The 19,661-nt window shown below is 39.4% G+C and overlaps 1 protein-coding gene across 3 annotated transcripts in view; it reads left to right on the top strand.

The window, feature by feature from the left end:
* The window catches only part of LOC109622889 (ras-GEF domain-containing family member 1B), a 190,224-nt gene that overhangs the window by 32,780 nt on the left and 137,783 nt on the right, over nucleotides 1-19,661 (top strand). The gene's annotated exons all lie outside the window — the stretch shown is intronic.

Genomic DNA, 19,661 nt, shown 5'->3' on the forward strand with positions numbered 1-19,661 from the left:
AATCGAGCACGGAAAGTGCTGCAACTACAAAATTGACATCAGAAAAATTAACCACAAGTATGAAAACAAGTAAATGCTTTAAATTCATCTTTTTTCCTATCCTGCTGTATGGGGAATTTACCCACTAGGTCCAATCAGCTGTACTTTTTGAGCTATAATTCTTGTTCATAAACATAAGATTCACATGGTTCCACATACATAGTTATGGAATTAGAATTTTGGGTCATTCTAGTGCTTAGTCTTGCATGAAATTGAATGTAAGTAAAAGTACTATGGCAGAAAAACTATTTGGAAAAAGAAAAGCTATTATGTATTACAAATGGTTTTTTTATCCCTTTGGTGTTGCAACACCGCAGTAACACATTGGGCATGAAGAAGGGGGTTGTGTAGGGCCCATATAGCCGAGGCGGTAAACGCACGGGTATTCAGCATGACCATGCTGAGGGTGACGGGTTCGATTCCCGGTCGGTCCAGGATCTTTCCGTAAAGGAAATTTCCTTGACTTCCTTGGGCATAGAGTATCTTCGTGCCTGCCACACGATATACGCATGCAAAATGGTCATTGGCAGAGGAAGGTCTCAGTTAATAACTGTGGAAGTGCTCATAGAACACTAAGCTGAGAAGCAGGCTTTGTCCCAGGAGGACGTTACGCCAAGAAGAAGAAGAATAAGATTTTTGCGCTAGAAATCGTGAGTAAGTGCCAAAGTCGACCATTGTGCCGGTCATTTTAGGATTCTAACAAGTATGTGCTTAAGCAATGTGGCTCCCATTTTCATCCTACGAAAAACAAAGGATTGAAGCGCTATTTGTTTTGTTTAGTAGTTTTGTATTTTTTTGTTAGAAGTGAGCACGCATGAAAACAAAAAAGAATGGAATTATTCGGTGCCGTAATTACTTGTTTTCGAATACGATGTACGATGTACGATGAATATGAGAGAGTGAGATTAATAATGGCAGTCATACCCTATGACGTGTTTTCTACGTTGATCAGCCTCAATTACGTTCAGGGATGATCGCTTAGTCATAGCGATATCCACAACCCCCTTCTCTCTCTCTCTCTCTTCTTGGCGTAACGTCCTCATTGGGACAAAGCCTGCTTCTCAGCTTAGTGTTCTATGAGCACTTCCACAGTTATTAACTGAGAGCTTCCTCTGCCAATGACCATTTTGCATGCGTATATCGTGTGGCAGGCACGAAGATACTCTATGCCCAAGGAAGTCAAGGAAATTTCCTTTACGAAAAGATCCTGGACCGACCGGGAATCGAACCCGTCACCCTCAGCATGGTCATGCTGAATACCCGTGCGTTTACCGCCTCGGCTATATGGGCTCGCAAAAATCTCTTCGTAATCAAAATTAGCGCACCTGATCTTTTTATTTGAAGCTTATTACAAGTGAGCAGGAACAGAATAATAGAATACACTGTTGTTTGCTTCTTGAGATTTGTGCGTCTGAAGCATTGTTGAAGCGGGATTTCAAGACGTTTGTCCTTAATAAAGGAATCTATACCCTATGTGGATTATCCCCATCAGTGGTACAAAAATTCAAACACACATACAAAGTTTTCCAGTTGTGCCGTCCCATTACTGTCAAGAGAAAACTTATCGCAAATACCTTGATTCTTCACTGGACATCACCATGATGTACCGGCTATATTGCAAGTACTGCGATAATGATAATAGAGAGGAAGAGAAAGTTACTATTAGCATGTATTGCAAAATTTTCAACGAAAATTGCAATCATGTCCAGTGAAAACAATTGTCAGACAAAAGAAGCACAAAACAAGCAACCAATAAGGATTACCTACTGTTTATCCCTACTGGTAAGAGATAATAGTCCTGTTCAACGACGCAGGTTGAACTTGCTCGAAGTTGCTGCATCCTATTCTTACACGTTTGTTGACTAATGGGTAAAAGCGAGATGCAGCAACTTCGAGCAACTTCAACCTGCGTCGTTGAACAGGACTAATGACTTGATCTCGAAAATTTTTGTTGCAGACAAAACGAAAGCTGAATTTGTTGCGTACTTGTCAAATCGTGAGTAATCAATTATTACAAACCCGAAGTCGAAACTGTTTGATGATAGATCTTCAGCAGAGTTAAACACTGCTACTCGAAATTACCGTTCGAAAATCGCAAGGCTGAAAAATCTCTAAACTCGTGGTGTACGATGTTTTCAAGTTGGGACAATCTTATGTCGCAATGGGTGGATTGTCGCAACAAATACAGGTTGCGACATTGTCATTATTGTTGCGCGATGGTTGAATTTTGATTCGCTGATCATACCATTCACAATCCCAAAAAAGATCAGTGTCGCGTTTGTAATCACTACGATTACGCTTACATTGATGTGACAAACATCACATTCTCGCTCCAGTCGACTTTTTTGATTCCATTTAGGTCCCATATGAACTGTACAAAATTTCAGCGCAATCGGTGAAACTATAACTTAGCGCAACCGGTTCAAAGTTTTCATAGGATTTACTATGGGAAAAGTTACACTTTCAGATAATAAAATCCCTGAGGTCACCCTTTGTCTCCTTAATTCAAATCGATCAATGCTTCTTGTAGAAAAATCATTTATGAAACTTTCCTTCGAAGATCGCAAAACGATTGGATGCTTGTGGAAAAAGTTATTGATTTGTTACCGATTAGTGATCCAACTAACGGCTTTTTGTTTTGTTTTATTAGCAGCACTGTAGGTACTGCCTTGGCTGCTGCTGTTTCTGGGGGTGGTGATGCCTCCCGCCACCCCATGCAACAACGGCAGCAGCAGTGCTGCTAATAAAATAAAACAAGAATCCGTTCGTTGGATCACTAATCGGTAATAAATAAATAACTTTTTCCACAAGCATCCAATCGTTTTGCGGTCTTCGAAGGAAAGTTTCATAAATGATTTTTCTACAAGAAGCGTTGATCGATTTGAATTAAGGAGACAAAGGGTGACCTCTGGGATTTTTTGTCTGAAAGTGTAACTTTTCCCATAGTAAATCCTATGAAAACTTTGAACCGCTTGCGCTAAATTATAGTTTCACCGATTGTGCTGAAATTTTGTACATTTCATACAGTGATAGACATTCGTTTAGCCAAGGCTAAAAAATTTTCTAAAAAGTGTCAGGAAACTCATACAAAAGATTTTATGATAAAACTTTTTTATCGTAGTGATAGTATATCTAGTACTGTTTTATAAAAATGTGATACATCACACTTACATATACACTGAAACAAAAACGAGGGTAAAAACCCTTCAAATGTCATTTTTTGCCTAGACATTCGTTTAGCAGAATTTTACAATTTTTAGAATGCCATAATAAAAAACCATCAAATTTCGAAAAATATCCAACAAAGTCATTTTGTATGTTGATCTGCATTATAGATCGACTTGTAAATCATGAATTAGATCGTTTTTGGAAGTGTTACCATATTAATTTTGCATGCATCTCATATAGATATATCATAATATTGTAAATGTTGTAATTTTGCATGCATCTCATATAGATATATCATAATATTGTAAATGTTTCCAAATTGAGATTTGATGTAGTTATTTTAATCGGAAGTATTTCAAAAGAATCTAATGAAAGTTTCATAACTGAAACAGGTTGAAAACTTACGAAAAACAATGTTTTTAACAGAAAAAAATAACGCAAACCATCAAAAAATCACATATTTAAGTATTGTTTTGATGAAATATGATGGTTTCACTTGCATAAATCACAGCGTTTACTACTATTACGTCTTCTAATAACTCCCAATATCTTCTAGACTGTATTCTGACTGAAATAACAAACATTGAACGGCTCATATTTCGAGAAATGCCACCGAAAGTATTCAAAGTACTACCATGAACTACTTGTTTCATAATTTAGACATTCTTTTCAAATAAAATATGTTAAAAATGAATCTGGTTCATAACTAAGACTCATTTATAATATATTTCTTCAGATTGAATGAAACAAGCCAATTGTTTGACAATATCTTGCATTTTTGTATGAATACCTGCTTTGGAATAAACAGGGTACAAAAAATCTGCCACTTCTTGAAGTTCTTTCACTTTGCAGTCTTCTAACTCATTTAGTAATGCTAGTATCAAGCAGGTATACTCCACAGGCATTAGGGCACGTCTTTATTTCAATACAGAACTATTTATTTTAGCTTTTATCAATCCCATTTTAAAGTTTAACCAACCAAAAACCAATATACTTATTTTTTTCATGGCATTTTATGCAATAATTTGAACATTTCTTACAATAATTCTGTGCCATATTTTCAAAACTGCTAATCTAGCTTACGTTTGAGTGTTTACTGAAATTATTTTTCTTAAATAAATGTGTTTATCGTCGCTTTTCCTTATCGGGACATTTTTTTATAATATTTCTCTGAATTTCACAAATAAATAAACTTTTAAGGTTAATTATCTTGCTAACATGTCATAAACTAAATGCCATGGAGTATATCCTCGAAATATTCTCACGAAAATGCAAAAAATCTATTGAAAACCAATTTTTCATTAACCTCGGCTAAACGAATGTCTAGGCAAAAAATGACATTTGAAGGGTTTTTACCCTCAGTTTTGCTTCAGTGTATATGTAAGTTTAATGTATCACATTTTTATAAAACGGTACTAGATATACTATTACTACGATAAAAAAGTTTTATCATAAAATCTTTTGTATGACTTTCCTGATACTTTTTTTGGTCTCGGCTAAACGAATGTCTATCACTGTATGAGACCTAAATGGGATCTAAAAAGTCGACTGGAGCGAGGATTTATTTTTTCCATACAAGCGTGTCCCATACTAATCGGCGTTTTCCGGATACCCAGTAGGTGGTATTGACCAAATGAAATCTGCATCACGCCGTCCAAACACAAATTCTCACACGATGATAAATATCCCAATTTTGAAGCAGTTTCACTGCAATCAAAACACTTCCGAACAACTGACAATCTGCACCGCCCACACACGGCACTAAGAACATAATACAATGACGAATTATTCTTTTCAAAACGATACCCAAATCAACAGTTCAGACAAATGTCACGCGCTTTTTGCAAATGAAACACTTATCCCACGCAGAAAAACGCGAACCTTTCGAAACTTTCACTTGCGTAACCGAAACTGCTATCAACAGTAGGGGAACTGGGGGTAAGACGCCCACGTTAGGGAAGAGTCCAATTTTAACCACAAAACACTTCATAATACACACTTTTTTGGCACTTACATGAAGCACCAACATGTTTCCTTTCAAATGGAAGAAACCATAAACCAGTTTTATGTTTAACTACTGAAAAATTCAATTTTGAAAAAAGTTTGTTTTTCAGAATTTCAGTTTTAATGCGGGGTAAAACGCGCCACTAGCCTCAGCTAACGCCAGGATGCCAAATTGTGTACATATACTTGGGTGCCTGGTTTATTGTCAACTGTTATTGTTCGTGAATGGTATACAGTCATTACATAATTATGGATCACCTGTAATTATGGGTCAATTCCATGTAAACGTCATAGTGAGCTGTTTTATCAATAATTACTACAAAATGACGCATGGCTGTGTGATTAGTAAACTTATTTATATTAAAAATATGCTGTTGCTTGGTTTTAACTGGTGTTCTACATAATTTGTGCCAGAATTTGGACCTAAATGGCTGTGCATTTTTTGGGGTGGGCATTTTACCCCACACATGCCTCAGAAGTTTGGACCCTGGTAAAAAAGTTGTAAGGGTCAAATTCGATACTTTTTCCGCTTCGTACACAAATAATGGGAGTGTGCGAAACAGTTTGTGGGGATAGCGAGAAAAAAATTCTTTTAAATGATGTAAAAAAGTGCAAACATTTGACAGGCTAAAATTACATCAAAAGTAACCAAAATCTTTTTTTAAAGATTTTGTATTTTTTTTAGTAAAAATATGTTAACTCAAATGTAAACAAGCATTTTTATTCTTATTTTAGCGATTGCAATTGAAAAAAGTACTGAAAATAACGTGGTTTGCCTAAAACAAGGGTGGCGCAACTTGCCCCCTATGGGCGTTATGGCCGCAGTTCCCCTATCTACCCAAACACGACTCGAAAACCTTGCCGGATGGCGTAGCACCACCAGCCGTTTCACGATTCGGAGCAAATCCAAACATCGTGGAATCGAGAAAAACACTACAGACGATTTTCACAAAACCGAAGGCGGTAAAGAAAAGGCAGCCAAGCCCGTGCACAAGGGAGGGGTTTTGGGGGTTAAATCCCTCCCATTGTCGATATTCCACACACTAGGCGCCCCTCCGCCCTTTGCCAAAATATGAAAAACCCCTCCCTTGTCGCGTTTTCTGTGCACGAGCCTGGAGGCAACTGTGAAATCGCCAGCAATATTTAGGGGGAAAAACATATTTTGGACACAGCAACGCGCCAATATTTTTTGGACACTTACGGCAAAAACAAATGCAAGTGTCCAAAATATATTGGCGTAACGCTGTGTCCAAAATACGTTGGTTCCCCTATGTCTTCTTGAAATCACTTCCTATTGAAACAACGGAAGTTGTATTCTACTGCATTCGATGTGGGGATTATAATTTATGAATTTGTGGCTGCGATGTTTCTATTGGCATTTCATGAGATGGACCACAGAAAGTTGATCACAAATTTCTTGTGTCCGGTCACAGCAAATTGGAACGCGATTTCATGCATTCAGCCATCAGAGCCGAGCTAAAGCGTGTTGGCCAAGCTTCATGGCCGGAGGACTTAAAACAAATTGATCTCAGTGCACGAAAACAACATGATAAGACTTACTTAGTCCATGATTTGGAGCAGCATCTGATCAAGGACTACACAGCTTTTTTTTAAACAAAACATGACTTTTCGTAAGAAAGATATGGCCTACAAAACATCCTACGAAGAGGATTTCCGTTACGTCGACTTCAGCAAGCGGAGCAAACGGGAGCTACTTAAACCGATACGGCCACTGTACCGGCCTCGACTGCGAAGCACAAATATCTCTCATCTTTATTCACTCTGAAACCACCAGCTCTGAAAGAATTAGCTGTTCAGTAGTTCAAATAGTTCAATCTTCTACACAACGAAAACATTGGCGATTAACATGATGCCGATGATGATAAAATTGTTAAATAAAAATGTATAAATCATGAGTTTACTTTTCATATCAATCCGAAAATATGGTAGGTATCTCAAACCTTTCAATTTCATGCATACTACCGTCATACGCCAAACATGTAAAATTTTCAATCCCATTTTACTTGAAATGACAATTTTCGAGTTAGGCACCTATGATTTTCATCATAGGAACTGCAAATACAAAACTGTCTACTGGCAAGATTAATGTGTGATATATGTTCTGCCTTTCTCGTTCACCAAAGTGAACTGAACGGCTATATGACCACTCAAAAAACAAATTTTCGATGTAAGGCTCGGAGGGTCAAGTCGCATATACCAATCAACTCAGTTCGACGAATTGAGATGATGTCTGTGTGTATGTATGTGTGTGTATGTATGTCTGTGTACAAACAAGTTCACTCACTTTTAAGACACTTCCCATTGTCCGATTTTTCGGATTATAGCTCGAATAGAACCAGAATTTAATCGCATTGTTTGCTATTAAAAATGGTTTGATCGACGTTCCGGAGTTATGATTGTTTTAGTGATCTGGATCGCACCTGTAGAACTGGCCGTATATAAAACTACAACAAACACATCAAACTATGGCGATTTTTTGTAATCTTAAGCAAAGTTGACGAATTTTGTGCGAAAATCAACACTGGAGGCCAGAAATTTCACGATGTCAGCCCAAAATCCAAGATGGCGGTCTAAAACATAAGATGACTGCTCCAAATTCAAGATGGCGGCTGTTTAATGGAGTTTTGGGTCCTAAAACCATGCAATATGGGTAGTTTTTTTGTATAAGGAAGATGTCCGAAGTTTAAAAATGGCAACCAGAATATCTAAGATGGCAACCTAAAATACAAGATGGCAACCTAAAATCCAACAAAGCAACCCCAAATTGAAGATGGCGGCTGTTTGATGGAGCTTTAGGCCCTAAAACCATACAAAATGGATACGTTTGCCATAACGAAGTTGTCCGGAGTCCAAAAATAGCGACCAGAATATCCAAGATGGCAGCTTAAAATCCAAGATTGCAGCCCTGATTCAAGATGGTGGCCTCAAATTGAAAATGGCAACTGTTTAATGGCAGCCACTTAACGCCCCATGAAAAATTGAAAAGTTTCCAAAAATAATTCGAAAATAGCCAAAAAATAAATAGGGGTGGAAGCAATAATAAAATATAAAAGTTCCATAAACAAATCAAAAAGCGCATAAATAAATAAAAACTTACCATAAATAATTGATTTTCGAGGAATAAAAAATGTTAGAATTTTCACAAATAAATCCACAATTGCAATTGTTTGGATTTATCCAAGAAATAACACCACCGTTTTTGAGCAGCCTTTGTAGCAGCTAAAATTTTAATTTAATATTTTATATTGCTATAATACACAATCAATTCATAAGCTTTACTTACAGTTGATAGTTTTTTTCTTTGTCCTCGGGCTACGAAAGGATCAGCAAGGCTCACTAGTTACGTTGATCTGTATAGTATAGTTTTAGGATATTAATCTAGTTTAGTGTAAATAGATAGTTTAAGTTTACTTACGTAGGATTTCAAATAGGTTAAGAACAATATTTTATATTAAACCTTTATCTTCTACTCAAGTAACCAGTTTTCAATTCACAAATCTAGTCGCTAGAATAAGAGTATAAATTGCATGTTATTTAAAATCTATTTTAAGTTTTCAGTGCCCACTATCCGACTTACCAATTTGCTTACAGTCTTCTAATCTACGTAATTCACTTTGAATTTAAGAAGTTTACGTTTTGCAATGCGATCATGTAAAAAAAATAGTTATATAATAAAGAAAACAAATTATCACCGCTTCCCAAAATATCGAAACACTGTTTTTTTCCTATTCCTTTCCTGTTCTTCCTTTAATGTCATCCCTATCAACGATTTGCATTGCAAGCTAGACTGTCACCGACCAGAGCCGTCTGACTGCCCTGTGGGTTTTTGTACAGCAATAAAAAACTATATTTTTTCCAACATAAAAATTCGAACAAACTACATCATAGAACTATGGTAGAAAGACTGAAACTATGTGTGCAATTTAACAAAAAATCGCTTGCTGTCCGAACTTGCTAACACTCGTCGGACTTTGAAAAGGGATAACATTTCTGTTCGCATTATACCGGGAAAATTCTTGGATTTGTGGATTGCCTAGAACAGAATCGACGCAGTTTCGACACCAAGATGGTGGCCTAAAATCCAAGATGGCGGCTCCAAATTCAAGATGGCGGCTGTATAATGGAGTTTAAAGCTCCAGAACCATGCACTATGGGTATATTTGGTATGGGGAAGATGTCTGGACTCCGAAAATGGCGACCAGAATATCCAAGATAGCGATCTAAAATCCAAGATGACAGCCACAAATTGAAGATGGCAGCTGTTTAATGGAGTTTCCACATGCAATATGGGTATATTTGAAATGTAGACGATGACCGGAGTTCAAAAATGGCGACCCGAATATCCAAGATGGCCTTTCAAAATTCAAGATAACCACCATCTTTTAATGGATGTTTAGGCTCAAAAATCATGCAATATGGATATATCTGATATGTAGAAGATGTCCAATCTTAAGTCAAAAAAATAGCGACCGGAATATCCAATATGGTGGTTTAAAATCCAAGATGGTGGCTCAAAATTTAAGATGGCAGCTGTTTAATGGAGTTTTAGGCTCTAAAACCATGGAATCTGGGTATATTTAGTATGGTGACAATGACCGGAGTCCAAAAATGGCGACTAAAATATCCAAGATGTCGTCTCAAGATTGAAGATATCGGCTGTTAATTGGAGATTTAGGCTCTAAACTAAAATCATGAAATATTGATATATTTGATATGTAGAAGATGTCCGGTTCGGAGTCCAAAAATGGCGACCAGAATATCCAGGATGGCGGACTCAAGTCCAAAATGGTGGCTCAAAATTCAAGTTAGCGGCTTTTTCTTAAAAGTTGTGAGCTCAATCATCAAATGCCAGATAAACGATATTTCTGGTGCAATGAAATGAATTTTTGCTAAACGTATGAAAGTACGATCATCAACATGTCAATTGAGTTTTGTTAAAATAGGTTTTCGAAGGCACGAGAAAGGCGCCATCACTGCCAAGTGGATTGATTAGGTTTTTTTTTATTATTTTAAGGATATTTTGAGATGAATAACAGCATTTTAGAAAGTTACAATAATTGCATTCCCGAAAATAAAGCAACTTTCAACATTCGTTTTCATCAGTAGTATATTTTCCATATCTGACCCAAAGTTTTCGCGGAAGGCAAGGCCGCAAACTCCTGTCCAGCAAAGTGTAAATTGCTGCAAAATAGTGCCGCGGTTCGGCTGAGCTGGCCCCGTAAAGGCAAAGGTCAGCGCCGGGATGCTCCCAACTGGAAAAAAGTTGTTAATAGCAGCATCCGGACTGCGTTCACTTTTCAGCTCGCCTCGGTTTGCCAAAGCTCGGGCTCGGAGGAAGGAAGCGAACCTCTACCGACCACCGCGGCGAACCACGACACGGGAGGATAAAGCATTCATGAAGGTTTCCTTAACAACAACCTCAGCGTGAGCACGATTTCGTTCCTGGGTTTTTCCCTCGCTTTCCGCGCTAGATGGATGATAATTTACGCGGTATCCTTTTTGGCTACGTGCCAGTGATTGTGTGGTCCCGGCACAGTCATTGTGCACCGCAAGTGCCCGCTATTAAAAATGAAAATGTGGGGGTGGTTGAAAGCCTTATTTTATTAGTTTGGCTTGCGTGGATTCTGGTAAGTTTGTACTAGGACCACCGTGCCATTATAAACTTACGCTTCCAAATTCATCCAACGATTACGGCACCGATTGATTCCGTTCTTTTGTAATCATTTGTGCTTACTTTTAACAAAAAAACGTTTTTTATGGCCTATTGAACATAGTATAGCAGAACTCAGTCAACACAATTTTAATTAATTTTTTGATGATGATTTTCCATTTTTCGCAAAATGCATTTCAATACCATCAAATGAGATAACACATTTACATTTATTTGCTCAACATCACATTTAGGACTAGACATAATCAACAATAGTACGCCTCAATACTCGGTTTGTGGCTGCGCCGCTCTCCATCCGCGGTCGCGTCAAACTCTCGCCAGGTTACCCTCCACCTGGTCCGCCCATCGTGCTTGCTGCGCTCCACGCCTTCTTGTGCCAACCGGATCAGTTGCAAACACCAGCTTTGCAGGGTTGTTGTCCGGCATTCCTGCAACATGCCCTGCCCATCGTAAGCTTCCGGCTTTGGTCACCTTCAGTATCCAGATTCGCCGTAAAGTGCAGCCAGCTCTTGGTTTATCCTTCTTCGCCACATACCGTTCTCCTGCACACCGCCGTCCGATCGTCCTTAGCACGCGTCGCTCGGAAACTTTGAGTGCTTGCAGGTTAGGCCGTCCCTTATTTTGCAAAAATTGGAAATGTTATAAGTTCGTTAGTGGAAAATGATCGTTTTAGCTAAAAAATGATCGTGTCAAAATTTGAAGTCCGTATCTCAAGGCTAAGTGGTCCCTCAAGGGGCCTAAAGTTGTCAAAAATTGCATGGGACTAGACCTGTGCGCCGCCGCGCCACGCCGCCGCCGCCGACACTTTTTGTCCCACGCCGACGCCGACCGAGGTATCGGCGGCGCGCCATACGCCGCTGTTTGTCACGCCGCCGATTTTCATTTTTCACGCCGGTGATCAGTGCACGAACAAATTTAAGTTTACATTAAGTTGAGATAATAAAAATATCACGATCACTATCATAAATGATTGACTACAATAATTGATTTCTCAACTCTTAGAAATTTTGTTTTCTTTTTTTATTAGATTGTATTAATTATTCCTCATTCAAATCTCTTCGGAAGTTTCTTCAAAGATTCTTCCAGAAGATTCAGTGATGCCTCCAGGAGATCCACCTGGGATTCCTCCACAAAATTCTTCAGGGACGCCTCCAGGAGTTTTATAATTGATTTTTTTTTTTCAGTAGATCTATCAGAAAAATCTCGACAGGAAAAAAACTTTTTCGGGAGGATTCAGGGATACCTCCTAGAGATACATGAAAAAATCATCCAGAAAATCCTTCAGGGATTCTCATAGGAGGTCCTTCAGAGATTAGTCTGAGCGTTTCTTCATGGATTCCTTCTGAAGTACCTTCAAGAATTCATACAGGAGTTTCTTCAGGAACTAGTCCTGGAGTTTCCTTAGAGATATCTATCGGATATCTTTTAGAAATTTCTCTAGAATTCCAACAAGGGATTTCTCTTGACGTTTTGTAGGGATTGTTCAAGAAGATCCTTCAGGGATCACTCCGGGAGTTTCATCAAGGGTTCCTACAGCAATTCCTTCTAGCATCCCTCCTGAAATTCCTTCGGGGATACCTCTTGGAATTATTCCGGGATGGCTCATGAAAAAAAATCGAAGATTCTTTCAGAAGTTCTTTTAAGGATTGCTCCAGAAGTTCCTTCGGTGATCTCTCCAGGAGTTCGCTAAAGAATCTTTAGCTCAAGGAGGATTCAGGAATACCTCCGGGTGTTCATTAGAAATTCCTTCAGAAGTTCCCCAGGCTATTTGACCAGGCATTCGTTCAGGAATCCTTCCAGAAGTCCCTTTAAAAATTCTTCACTAGGATTCATAAATGCCACCTGGAGATCCATCAAGAGTCCAGTGAGAAGTTTCCTGCAGGTATTCTTCTGAAATTCCTACAGGATTATTTGCAGAAATTAGTCCAGGAGTTCCATCAGAGATTCCTCCAGGAGTTGTAGGGATTCTTGCAGATGTTTCTTCAAAGACTCCTCCTGAATTTATTCAGCGATTCCTACAGAAGTTCCTTCAGAAATCTCTACAGAAATTCCTTCAGAGAATCTTGTAGGAAGGTTAAGGGATACCTTTAGGAGAATTCAGGGATTCCCCCAGAAGTATATTCAAGGATTTCTAAAGAGTAAATGCTCTAGACTTTGCACACCCCTCAAAATTCTGCTCTTATCTTCGCCACTTCATACATAAAAAATGAACTTTGTATTTAGGGGGCGAAGACTAGAGCAATGACGAAGACTAGTGCATTCATCCTAAGGTAATCGCTTCAGGGTTCTCGAGAAGTTTCCTTAGGGATTGTAGATGTTAATCAAGGCATCGCTCTTTGGTTTTTCTCTCTGATTGTAGATTGAGATGGAGATTTTTCCAGGAAGTCTCACGGATGCCTTCAGGAGTTACATCCGAGATTTCTACAGAAGCTCATTCAGGAATTCCTTTAGAGAATCTTGAAGGAATTCCTTCAATAATTTCCTTAGGATTATAACCAGCCATATCTCCAGGAGATTCTTGAGAGATCTTTCATGGAATTTCTACACGAATTCCTTAAGGACTTCCTTCTGGAATTCATCCAGGACTTTTTTTGGGGAATATCTTTTGCAAACCCTTCGCCCTACCAGGAAATATCCGCTAAAAATTCTTCAAGGATTTCACCTGGAAATCATTTGGATATTCCTAGCGGAATTCCTTCGTGTATTCCTCTGCAGGGATATCTCTTGTAATTTCTTCGGGGATTCCTCCTAGACTTCCGTCAGGAGTTCCCTTAAACTTCCTTCGAAGATTCCTCCAGGAATTTCATCGGGAATTCTTCCTGGAATGAAATTTCCTCCTAAAATTCCTTCGTGATTTTTTCCTGGAATTTCTTTGGTGATTTCTTTAAGAATTCCTCCTGCAATTTCTTAGAGGATTTCTCATATAATTCCTCTAGGAATTTCTCTTGGACTTCCTTCGGAGATTCCTCCTAAAATTCTCTTAGGGATGTCTCCTAATATTCTAACGTGAATTTCTCCTGAAATCTTTTCGGGATTTCCTCCTGAAATTTCTTTTATGATTTCTCTTAGAAATCCTAAGGCGATTCCTCCTGGAATTCCTTCGGTGTTTCCTTCTTGAACTGCTTCAGTGATTTCTCCTAAAATTCCTTCGGAGATTCCTTCTGGAATTCCTTCGGAGAATTCACCTGGACTTCCTCTGATAATTTCTCTTGAAATTTTTCCGTGTATACCGCTTGAAAATCCTTCGGAAATCCCTCCCAGAATTCTTCCAGGAGTTACACCTGAGATTCCTGCAGGGATTTCTCTTGAAATTTCTTCGGGGATTTCTCCAGGAATTCTTCCATAAATTCCGTCGGGTATTCCTTCTGGACTTCCTCAGGGATTCCTCTTGGATTCCTTTCGGATATTCCTTTTGGAGTTAATTCTAAGATTTCCCCAAGAAAACCTTCGGGAATCCTCCTAGAGTTCCTTTGAAAATTCATCCTGGACTTTCTTCGAGGATTTTTCCTGAAATTTCTTCGGTGATTCCTCCTGCTGTTTCGTCGGGGATTCTTCATGAGATTTCTACGGGAATTCCGTGGCTTCCTCCAAGAATTCCTTAAGGAATTTCTTCTGGAATTCTTTCGGGGATTCCTCTTGGAATTCCTGTGGTGATTCCTCCTAGAATTTCTCCTGGAATTCTTTCAGAGATTTCTCCCTGATATTTTTCGTTGATTTTTGGGGATTCCTGCAGAAATTTCTTTGGGATTCGTTCTGGAATTCTTTCTTTCTTTCTTTCTTTCTTTCTTTGGAACTTTTTTGGTGATTTATCTTCAAATTTCTTCAGAGATTCCTCCTGGAATTTCTTTGAGTGTCCTCAAATTGCTGCGAAGTGATTCTTCCTAGTATTCTTTCGAGATTTTCTGTTTGATTTCTATCGAGGATTCCTCTTGGAATTCCTTCGGAGATTTCTCCTTGAGTTCCTTCGGGGATTCCTTCTAAAATTCCTTCGGAGATTTGTCCTGATATTTCGTCGAGGATTCCTTCTGGATCTCTTTCGGGATTCCCTCTTGGAAGTTCTTTGGTGATTCCTTTTAATATTTCTTCGGACATTTCTCCTGGAATTCCTTCGAGGATTCCTGCTGGAATTCCTTGCGAGATTCCTCCTGAAATTCCTTTGAGGATCCACGAAAAAAATCCTCCTAGTATTCTCTCAGGGATTTCTCCTGGAATTCCTTCAGAGATTCCTCCTGGATATTTTTCGTTGATTCCTCCTAGAAATCATTCGGGGATTCCTAAGTGTAAATAATGTGACCTTATTATCTAGTTTGACAGCTTTTGAAGGGAAAACAAAACAAAAACAATAGCAAAATCGATATTGTATTGCCCTTCATTTGCAATGAAATAATACAACATGCATTACGCTAAGGATACAGGCAATGTCTCAATATGTATAATCACTGGTGGCAGTGACGGGCCCGAACAGAAAAAAATATTCATCACCAAAAAGCTCGGACCACAAATTCTAGAGCGTAATAACATCTCCTTTGCTTAGCCAAATGGTCAAATTTTGGTCACGCCGATTCACGCCGCCGCCGCCGCCGCCGAAAGCTGCAACCGGCGTGACGCCGATGACGCCGCCGCCGCCGGCTTAAAATGGCCCTAACGCCGCCGCCGAACAAAATATAGTCGGCGCACAGGTCTACATGGGACCAAAAAAACATGAATTTTTTTTCGACAAAAAAATACGCTTTTCTACTAAAACCGGTGATTTTAGGACCCTAAAGGGCCAAAAATGTGCTTAGAATTGCGATATCTCTACTCGTTTTTGAGTTATTGAACGAAATAGGGTAGGTTTCCTTCGGAATCTAAAAAAATGGTCAAAAATGCTGATTTTTCGGTTGTTTTTTGCCAATATCTTGGAAACGAGTAGAGATATCGCAAATCTAAGCACATTTTTGGCCCTTTAGGGTCCTAAAATCACCGGTTTTAGTAGATAAGCGTATTTTTTTGTCGAAAAAAAATTCATGTTTTTTTGGTCCCATACAATTTTTGACAACTTTAGGCCCCTTGAGGGACCACTTAGCCTTGAGATACGGACTTCAAATTTTGACACGATCATTTTTTAGCTAAAACGATCATTTGCCACTATCGAACTTATAACATTTCTAATTTTTGCAAAATAAGGGACGGCCTATTGCAGGTCCTCCTCGAGCATGGTCCATGTCTCGTGTCCGTAGAGGACCACCGGTCTTATAAGGCGCTGTCCATAAACTACGTAGACTCATTTTGGGCCATCTCTGAACCCCCCTCTCCCTCCGTTGACTTTTCTTCATACAAAATTTTCGAGATTTGTATGGAGCGTAGACTTTGGCCAGAACCCCCCGTCCCCCCCTAAGAGTCTACGTAGTTTATGGACAGGCCCTAAGGTGCGTAGGTGAATCCTTTTAGACCGCAGCTTCTTCTGGAGCCCGTAGTAGGCTCAACTTCCGCTGATGATGCGCCTTCGAATTTTACGACTCACGTTGTTGCCAGCCGTCAGTAAGGATCCGAGGTAGATGAATTCCTCCACCACCTCGAAGGTATCCCCGTCTCAGTAATGTTACGATACTACCCAGGCGGACGTGTTCGTTTCCGCCTACCATGTACTTTTTTTTTTTTTTTTGAGGCATTCACCCCCAGTCCGCCCTTTGCTGCTTCACGTTTCAGGCGGGTGTACAGCTCTACCACCGTTCCAAATGTTCTGGCGATAATCATTCCTCGGTTATTGAGCCCGGCTCGTCGCATCACGCCTTCCAAAGCGATGTTGAGTAGGGTAACGGTCGAATTTCGGACCCCTAGAGGACATAAGTTTGAATTCAAGTCAAAACCCAACAGATTCAGAGGATATTACACATAATGATGATGTTAGTATACTCGTAAAAGCCTCCACTGTCCATTAAAAATACCCACAACGTCATTTCTGGCTGAAAATTGGATGAAAATAACTGATTTTTCAGCATCAGTTTTCGCTGTTTTGGACACCCCTATACATTTTGGACCCTCTCAAGTATGTATTTTGGACATCCGGCGTTTAAACCCGTTTGAAACTATTTTTGAAGAATCTGCCACATTAATATGATCAAACACATCCTAGTTACTGGATTGACAAAGGCTGATTAGACGAACTTTGCGAATTTAATGCGCTAGAATGATAAACTTTTTTGTTTACATCTGCAAGTTTCCTCAGCACCGCAATCTCTTTTTGTAAACATGATGCGACACTCGCATGGATGACGAGATTGGCAAAAAATAATTTCAAGGCAAATAAGGAAATTTCCAGTGAGGAAATGATTGCTGCCCGTGCAGAGTAATCTTATTTAGCGAATGATCCTAAAAAATGCGTCATCTCTTCATTAAATCTGTATAAGTTGTGATAGTACGACCCAGGGGGTCCAAAATATATGGGGGTCCAAATTATATTGGTTACCCTATTGGGCATGAGAGTCCGTCACCTTGTCGCAGTCCCCGGTGAGATTCGAATGAACTGGAAAGTTCACCCGAAACCCTTACGTAGTTTTGCACACCGTCCATCGTTGCTTTAATCAGTTTAGTGAGCTTCCCAGGGAAGCCGTTTTCGTTCAATGTTCTCCATAGCTCAATACACACCTTAAAAACTCGCCAATTGGGTTTTTAAATTTTGAAAAATGCATTAATTTTTTGATTTTATACGAAAGAGCACCTTTTTTCTGAGTCACTATGACTTTTTCAGATTTTTAGAACTTTGTTTTGGTACCTGAAATCAATTTCAAAAAGATTTTTTGTAATCACCTTTTGACAGCTGGGTAACTGTTTGACAGCTCCGCCCAGTACAAACTGCGACGAGGGGTGATTCGACAAATCGCTCCCATACAAACTTCAAATTGATTTTTAAATATGTTCCTGGGCTCTAAAATTCATGAATGTTTGGATTTCGGCTAAGTTTGACACGCAGATTCAGAATATCAAATTATCTCAACACCGTTAAAGAAGCCAATTGTTGCACATTCCATGCTTTTCTTATGAGGTGTGCAACAAGTGGCGATTTACCCTAAATGTGTGAAGAAAGAGTGACAATAGTAATTCTTCCAATGTAAGGCTTGATTGACCGACCCACAATACGTGAGGCAGTAAGGCCTCCAGAAAAACAATCCCTTGAGAAGTAAGTGATTCAGTTTGTTGTCTTTCACAACGATCTTTATATAAAGGGATTTAGCTCTCCTAGAGCTTCCTGCTAGATTCTTCCAGCGTTCTCCGATTTCTTATACAGGCCACATTAATATAGTTATTCTAACGATTACACTTTATGCCTTACAAAACTACATTTATTTGACTTGTCAGGTAGGTATTCTCACATTACACTATACACAGAAATTATCTTAAAGTTAAACCTTAGTAACCGTTCGCCGAATTGCCTAAGGCAGCATCCATTTATTAGAGGGCCCATATAGCCGAGGCGGTAAACGCACGGGTATTCAGCATGACCATGCTGAGGGTGACGGGTTCGATTCCCGGTCGGTCCAGGATCTTTTCGTAAAAGAAAATTTCCTTGACTTCCTTGGGCATAGAGTATCTTCGTGCCTGCCACACGATATACACATGCAAAATGGTCATTGGCAGAGGAAGCTCTCAGTTAAAAACTGTGGAAGTGCTCATTGAACACTAAGCTGAGAAGCAGGCTTTGTCCCAGTGAGGACGTTACGCCAAGAAGAGGAGGAGGAGCATCCATTTATTACGTAACGCTAAAATTGACATTTTCGACCCCAAACTCCCGACCCCCTAACGCTTTATTGTATGAAAATCCTAAAAATTTTGTATGGGCCGTAACACTCGGCCGTACTCCTCCCCCCTCCCTCCTAGGGCGTTACGTAATTTGTGGACAACTCCTAATACAGCACAGAAACCTACAATGCCAGGTCTTTACCCGATCAACTCATTTTGATCGTGTAATGATGGCGTAACTATTATGCTCTCTACGCTCATTTTCACAAAGGATCTCATCTTGTAAGATAGTTTATCCAGCGACGTGGGTTAAGGATCACGCAGCTCCTGAACACTTTAAATTACCGATGTCTGTGAGAAGCTGCCTGCAGCCAACGGAAGATGGTGATTTGAAGCTCGTAAATATCGCCTTCTCTAGCGTCCATCTTACCCAGCGAGTCCGTTCACTCATTGCACGGAACCGAACAATATGAACCATTGCTTGAAGGGTAATGGTGTATGAGCAATAGTATGGTACAAACATCAAATTCTCGCTCCAGTCGACTTTTTTGATTCCTTTTAGGTCCCATATGAACTGTGCAAAATTTCAGCGCAATCGATGAAACTATAATTTAGTACAAGCGGGTCAAAGTTTTCATAGGATTTACTATGGGAAAAGCTACACTTTCAGTAAAAAAAATCCCAGAGGTCGTCCCTTGTCTCCTTAATTCAAATCGATCAATGCTTCTTGTAGAAAAATCATTTACGAAGCTTTCCTTCGAAGACCACAAAACGATTGGATGCTTGTGGAAAAAGTTATTGATTTATTACCGATTAGTGATCCCACGAACGGCTTTTTATTTTGTTTTATTAGCAGCACTGTAGCTGCTGCCTTGGCTGCTGCTGTTTCTGGGGGTGGTGATGCGTCCTGCCACCCCATGCAACAACAGCAGCAGCAGTGCTGCTGATAAAACAAAACAAAAAGCCGTTCGTTGGATCCACTAATCGGTAATAAATCAATAACTTTTTCCACAAGCATCCAATCGTTTTGTGGTCTTCG

Source organism: Aedes albopictus, chromosome 2, assembly GCF_035046485.1.
Source record: "Aedes albopictus strain Foshan chromosome 2, AalbF5, whole genome shotgun sequence".
Lineage (NCBI taxonomy): Eukaryota > Metazoa > Arthropoda > Insecta > Diptera > Culicidae > Aedes > Aedes albopictus.